Here is a 7,960-nt window from a genome sequence, read left to right as displayed (position 1 = left end):
CAGATCACTTCGCATATCACAGTGCGAACTGTCAGTTCAGACATGAATCGGATCGTATAGGTGTAAACACCCATGCTATCCCATTCTGGTGCATTCCCAAAACAAGGTCCTGTGCGAGTTGTGTCTGAATGCGATGCAAATTCAGCCATACAATCTGTATGGCTGAATTTGCATCGCACAGACTTTGCATGCGATTTTCAGAGCAGTGAGCTCCGAATCACATGCGATGTCTGTCATCGCACTGATGTGAACCGGGACTAATAAAGTGATCAGTGCAAAAAATATGCACTGTCACTGTACTAATGACACTGGCTGGGAAGGGGTAATATCAGGGACAATCAAAGGGTTAATTGTGTGCCTAGCCAGTGTTTTACTATACTGTGGGAGGTGCTTTTACTAGGAGAAGACATGGCATTTATTCCCTGCTTTGCACCAACCCAAACTCCATCCCTTTCCCCCTGTCAGAACGGCGATCTGCCTTGATTACATGGGCAGATTGCAATTCTGTGTCTTTGCCGGACAATCAGCGGGTGCCGGAGGACATCAAGTACCCAGTACTCGCAGATCAGCTCTCGCACAGCGGGAGCAAGCTGGCGGCATCTATCTATCTATCTATCTATCTATCTATCTATCTATCTATCTATCTATCTATCTATCTATCTATCTATCTATCTATCTATCTATCTATCTATCTATCTATCTATCTATCTATCTATCTATCTATCTATCTATCTATCTATCTATCTATCTATCTATCTATCTATCTATCTATCTATCTATCTATCTATCTATCTATCTATCTATTCTAATCTAATCTAATCTATCTATATGTGTGATCCTGAGCATAGCTGTCACCCTGTAGCAGTAAAACTTCTATAGGGTGGTCGGCAAGTATTTAACATGCAAAGCCATTTCAAATGTCATTTTCAATATTGCTGGAAACAGAAGTGCCTGGAGGAGCACCTTCATGGCAAGATTGTTAGGTGGTATTCTAATTTAATCTGCACATTCAGGAATATTGAAAATTATATTTAAAATGGCTTTATATGTTAACCAGCTCTGGACCGGAAGGATTTTCCCCCTTAATGACCAGGCCATTTTTTACGATACAGCACTGCGTTAATTTAACAGACAATTGCGATGCTGTACCCAAATAAAATTGATGTCCTTTTTCCCCACAAATAGAGCTTTCTTTTGCTGGTATTTAATCACCTGTATGATTTTTATTTATTGCACTATAAACAAAAGAAGAGTGACAATTCTGAAAAAAAAAAAAAAAAAAACTATTTTTTACATTCTGCTATTTAACATTCCCAATTTAAAAATTCCTGTTTTTCATCATTTTAGGCCAATTTGTATGCTGCCACATATTTTTGGTAAAAAAAAATCCCAATAAGTGTATATTGATTGGTTTGCGCAAAAGTTATCACGTCTACAAACTAGGGGAAAGATTTATGTCATTTTTATTACATTTTTTTTTTTTTTTTACTAGTAATGGTGGTGATCAGCGATTTTTAGCAAGACTGCAACATTGCGGCGGACAGATCAGACACCTGACATTTTTGACGGTTTTGGCGGGACCAGTGACATTACTACAGTAATCAGTGCTAAAAATATGCACTGTTACTGTAGGGAAGGGGTTAACAAAGGGTTAAATATGTGCATAGGGGGTGTTTTCTAACTGTAAGGGGGATGGGATTAAGGAATCAACACAGAGACCTGTGATCCTAAATAGGTGGAACACAGAAGCCCTGTGTTGATTGCTGACAGAACAACAGTCTGTCGTTTTTATAACAGCAGACAGCCGTTCTGCCTACCCAGGCAGTGATCGCGGGTGCCTGACAGTAATCGTGGGTGCCCGGCAGTAATCGCTGCCTCCGGCCCCGCAGATCAATTTCCCCTCTCGTGAATTGCCGTGCGCACATTCCCCATAATCGCTTCCGAGAAGCGCGGTATGGGTACGCCAATTCATGCAGCCGAGCCACCTTGCCGCAGTTGATCTTCGGCGGGTGGTTGGCAAGATTTTAACTGGTAAAAGAATTAGACTGGTTTTTAATACAAGAAGAATATATAACAAATGAAAGAATAAATTCCAAATTTGAGAGAGGGATTAGACAACAGCAGAGAATGTACATATAGTAATTGTATATATAATGGAATTACTGTACATATATGTGAAACAAAAATTCTTAATAAAAATGAATAACTGGCATACAAAGATCTTCTTGGTAATGACATAAGGAAAAACATTTCTTTAACAGTTTCACCAAACAATAACATTCAAGACATGCCTTGATGATAACTGTCAAAGTCTTGTGCTCTGAACCAAACTATCAATCCATCAAATGGCTGTTGTCATAACTGATCTCATGTGTAGCACAATGTCAACTGCAGATCAAACGGAGGATAAGATGGCAGCTTCCATGGCTGTAAAGGAGAGAAGGGTTTAGTTCTACTTTAAAACTAACATCTTTTTGAAAGCTATGCATGTTCAGCTCAAGCTATGTTCAAATACAATACACATGGGGCGTGGCCTGGACGGCAATGGTGTAGGACGCACATGAGCGGAGCTCTGCTCCTGCAATATCCTGCTCTCTCATCCTGGGTGCCCCAAATCCCTTACCTTTTGCCTCAAACCTGTGGGGAGACTGCACGCCAACCCGGGGGACATGTCGCTGCCACGAAAAGCCGCTACAGCCGCACAGCAGCTGGATAAGTTCCGCCGCCAGGACCGAGATATGGAGGCCCAAGATGGCGCAGCTCCGTCAGGGACTCCTGTGGCTGATACCACCAGGGTCCTGGAAGCCATCTCCAACTGCCAGACCCCACTCACCACAAAGATTGAGGAGGTAAAAGTGGACATTTCCTTTATTAGGCAGGATATGGCTAAACTCAGGGACCGGGTGGCGGAGACAGAGGTCAGGATCAGCAGGGCTGAAGATATTTTAAATCCCCTCCAACACACAACTGACTCCATGCAGTGTCAGATTCAGCAGTTGGCACAGAAGCAGGATGACCTGGAAAATAGAGCATGCCGCTGTAACGGGCTGCCAGAGGGGTCCGATTCAGCCACGTTTTTGGAGACTTTATTAATCACACACTTTGGCAGCGAAGCCTTTTCTGCCACCTTGGCTGTGGAAAGAGCCCACCGTATGCCCGCCTGCCGCCCACCTGAGGGATCACCGCCCCGTACATTTATTGCAAAACTTCATAATTATCATGACCGGGATGCTGTACTACGCCTAACCCGCGAACGCGGAAACATTCCCTTTCAAAATTTGCCGAATTTCGGCCTTCCCAGACTTATCGGCGGAAGTCCAAAAGCTAAGGTCCCGTTTCACAGATGTCAAAAGACGACTGCGCGTGCAACACTTGAAATATGCTATGCTGTTTCCAGCCCGTTTGCGTGTGGTGTGTGATGACAGAGCAATCTTCTTTGAAGACCTGTCCCTAGCTTCAGACTGGCTAGACCAACGTGAAGCGGACTGCAACCGACCCGCCTGAGTATACTGACCGCAAGTCTGCCAGGGGTTTCCCGCACCTATCTAGTTTCCCTCAAATACAATACACATGCAGTTCTGATTTATGACAAGTATAGTTGTTGACTATAGCCTCCAAGATTTGCTAGGGTTTGTAAAACCACACTAGCTGCCCCTACAGTCTGTAAGCTTAAAGCGGTAGTATCCCGCTTTTTGACACTTTTACCTACAGGTAAGCCTATAATAAGGCTTACCTGTAGGTACAAATAATATCTCCTAAACCGGCACGGTTTAGGAGATATTTACAGTGAATGCAGCCGCTCGCGCGAGCGGCGCATGCGCTCTGAAGGTCCTGGGGACCTTCAATTAAGTTGCCGGGAGCTTGCCGGAAAAATCACTCCCGCGCGCATGCGCGGGAGTGACGTCATCGCGGCTCCGGCCAATCATCGCGCCGGAGCCGTCTCTTCTGGCCAATCAGCGCGCCGGAGCCGCCGAACCCGGAAGAGATGACGAGGGACCATGGCAGCGCCCGCAGCGATGTCCGGGGGTCCGTGTCGGGGCTTCGTTTTAAGGTAAGTTACACAAAATGGGCTAGTATGCGATGCATACTAGCTCATTATGCCTTTGTCTTGCAGGTTTTTTTTTTTTTATTTTTTTTTTGATAGAGTTTACAAACGCTTTAAAGCAAAATTCCAGCTTTCATTTTACTTAAACCCTTTCTGAGGAGCATACACCTAAATGCAGCCTTATAGAAGTGAGTATTTTCTTCTGTGGGGCCACATACTATATGCGCCACAGTGTTTGTGCTGAGAACGCGCAGCAGGGCACACTCTCAATTTCTGATCTCCCAATTGCTGTGATAGCCTCTGATTGGCTATCACAGTGATCATTCACTGTATGGTCAGCCACTGTGTTATTTTATAAACTTGAATGGAGAAAAAGATACATTGTATACATACAGAATACATTATATAATACATTGTGTCTTTCTTCTTGCTAGAGGAGAAAAGCGTAAACAAAGAAGTGTGTGTAAAAAATAAATCAAGATAAAATGGCTAGATCAGGGTTCGATCTAGGTCAGGGATAGAGTTAGGGTCAAGGTTAGAAAGGTCAAGGTCATGGTCGTTGTCAAAGGTCAGGGTAAGTTTTATTTAGATATTACAATAAAAAAATGCTTTTAATTTTCTATTAGTGTCAATCTTCCACATCCCCCAGGGAATCAGTCTGATTGGAACTATGGTTGCTGAGCTAGTATGGCCGACTGCTTTCCCCTCCTTAACAGAATAAAGGGCAGGAGCGTACCTACCAGGGTCGCAATTGTGACCAGACTCCATGCTCCAGGGGCCGTTGTGCCCCCTGTACCCCCCACTGAATGCCTGTGGGCCCACTCTCAGTACAGAGAGAGCTTCTGCTAAATATGTGGAACTGAAGGCTTGGTTTCTGATCTCCTGATTGCTGTGATAGTCTCTGATTGGCTATCACAGTGATCATTCACTGTATGGTCAGCCACTGTGTTATTTTATAAACTTGAATGGAGAAAAAGATACATTGTATACATACAGAATACATTATATAATACATTGGATCTTTTTCTCCTTGCTAGAGGAGAAAAGCGTAAACAATGAAGTGTGTGTAAAAAATAAATCAAGATAAAATGGCTAGATCAGGGTTTGATCTAGGTCAAGGTTAGAGTTCGGGTCAAGGTTAGAAAGGTCAGGGTCATGGTCTTTGTCAAAGGTCAGGTTAAGTTTTATTTAGATAGGAAATTAAAAGCATTTTTTAATGTAATATTAGTGTCAATCTTCCCCTGCCCCCAGGGAACCAGTCTGATTGGAACTATGGTTGCTGTGCTAGTATGGTGACTGCTTCCTACTCCTTAACAGAATAAAGGGCAGGAGCATACCTACAGGGGTCGCAATTGTGACCCAACTCCATGCTCCAGGGGCCATTGTGGCCCCCTGTACCCCCCACTGAATGCCTGTGGGAGGTGGAGGAGGAGAAGCAGGCTTTCAGCTGTGGCAGGAGGAACATAGAGGGGATCTGTTCTTTTATATGCCACCCCTTCTATTCAGCTCTATTCAGGTCCTGCTGTTTCCGGGTCCCTGTGTGCTCTCCTGCCTCCCTGTGTGCTTTCCCGGCCCCCCTTCCCAGGGCTGTAGGATTCCTCCCTCCCTCCCCTCTCCCACTGGCTGCTGCAGGGGATGCTGTCAGGATGGAGAGCAGGGCATTATTTCTGAATATACAGTACTGATCACTGAATCAGTCCATTCAGTTTATATACGAACCAGAATCTCTGTACAGAGCTTATCCTGTCCATTCAGGCCAGGCCAGGGGTCAGGGGGGCCCTTTGTGGTTTCTTGCACTGGGGTCCCAAAGGTTCTGGTTACTCCTCTGCTAATGGGGGCAGATGAGAGAAGTTTATAGGGTTTACACTTGAAGGGAATTTCTCACAACTATACTTTATATATTTGGATGGTATATGGTCTTTTTTTATGGTGGCTAAAGGAGAAGTAATTCTTAGAGCACATTCATATCTAAAATAGTGAAACAAGGCCATCAATATATCAGAATTGCTTTAAGTATTTGCAAGAGAAATGAGCAATTCAGCCCCCTTTTCTCTCATGTTTGAACCACTTCCGGACCGCCCACCGTAGTTTTAGGTCAGTACTTTGATGTTAAATACAGGTGTTATGGCAGCAGATAGCCATACCCCGGTATTTTCTTACAGGGCGGGCGGTCCTCTTTCACATAAAAGTGGTCCCAGCGGCAGATCCGCTGTGGGATCACTTTTATGGGTGGCGGGAGAGGTGCTGCTTACTGGAACGTGGATAACGATCCGGTCCATCCATGTCCCAGGACGGACATGCTGAAAAAAATGAATTTTTTTTTCTTTTTTGCTTTTAAAGCGGAGTTCCGGGCACAAAAACAATATTTTTTTTGTGCCCCTCCGCTAGGTATGCCTCACCTGAAAAGGAATTGGATAGTTATTTTTTTTTTTTTGTTTACTTACCTTGCAATTGAAGATCGAAGATACTCACCTCAGAGTACTTCCTCCCTCGGAGCCGCGGCTCACCCCGTCACTTCCTGCCTCGCTATGATTCCTGGGAGCTGAACGTCACAGCTCCCAGGAATCAATGCGACGGCACCGGCCCCACTCGTCATTTCCGGGCATGCCCAGAAGCTGTGGAGGAATGCGGCGCCGCGCCGGAAGTGACGAGAAGGGCCGGTGCGGCGCATTCTGGGACAAGAAGACGCGGAAGAAGACACAGAAGAGGACCGCGCCGGCTTCAGCTGCCCACAAGAGAGATGGAAATGCTGTGGAAGAAATTTTATAAGTAAGTATTTCTTCTAAACGGTAAGTGCGAACCGGGACAGATCAGAGGCTATCCATTGTAGAATGTGCTAGCCCTGACTGTCCCGGGGGTATGTTTATTAAAAAATGACATCTGTGCCCGGAACTCCGCTTTAAGACCCCAGATCACACATTAAAGAAGACCTGTCCTGCTTATTTCTATTACAATGAATGTTTACATTTCTTGTAATAGAAATAAAGTGATCAAAAACATTTTTTTAAAGGGACTGTGTAAAAATCAAAAATAAAAGGTAAAATAAATAAGAAAAAAAGCTTGCACACAGAAGTGAAAGCATACCCAAGTGGCACTCACATATGTAAATGGTGTTCAAACCACACATGTGAGGTATCGCTGTGATCGCTAGAGCGAGAGCAAAGATTCTACCCCTAGACCTCCTCTGTAACCCTAAACTGGTAACCTGCAGAAATTTTTAAAGCGTCGCCTATGGAGATTTTTAAGTACCAATGTTTGTCGCCATTCCACGAGCGTGCGCAACACGACATGTTCAATATCCATTTAATCGGCATAACATTATCTTTCACGTTATAGTTATAACTTTACTGTTTTCTTATTTTTTAATTCAAAAAAGTGTATTTTTTTTTCCCCAAAAAATTGCATTTGTAAGACTGCTGCGCAAATATGGTGTGACAAAGTATTGCAACGATCTCCATTTTATTCTCCAAGGTCTCTGCTAAAGAAACAAAATATATAATGTTTGGGGGTTCTACGTAGTTTTGTAGCAAAAAATACTGATTTTAACTTGTAAACAACAAATGTCAGAAATAGGCCTGGTCCTTAAGTAGTTAATGACAAAAGTCATTGACGATTGAAGAAGTCTTCCTGTGTACTTTTGTCATTATTAAAATTCGCAAATTTCTTTAGATCTCATTTACACCATCCATTGTGTTAACACACGTATATTGACCCACTGGGTTGCCATGCTTTAAAGTGGTTGTAGAAGCAGAATTTTTTTTTTTTATCTTAATGTAGTCTATGCATTAGGATAAAAAACCTTGTGTGTGTAGGAGCCCCCCTAATCCTGAGCCCCATATCCATCCGGCAATGAGCACGAGTGCCTCGGCCATCCGGGACTCTCCCTCCTGATTGGCTGAGACATAGCAGTGGTGC

Source organism: Pelophylax lessonae (genome assembly GCF_965119305.1).
Source record: "Pelophylax lessonae genome assembly, chromosome: 1".
Taxonomy (NCBI): Eukaryota; Metazoa; Chordata; class Amphibia; order Anura; family Ranidae; genus Pelophylax; species Pelophylax lessonae.
The sequence above is the reverse complement of the archived record's forward strand: the minus strand, read 5'-3'. Positions refer to the sequence as shown.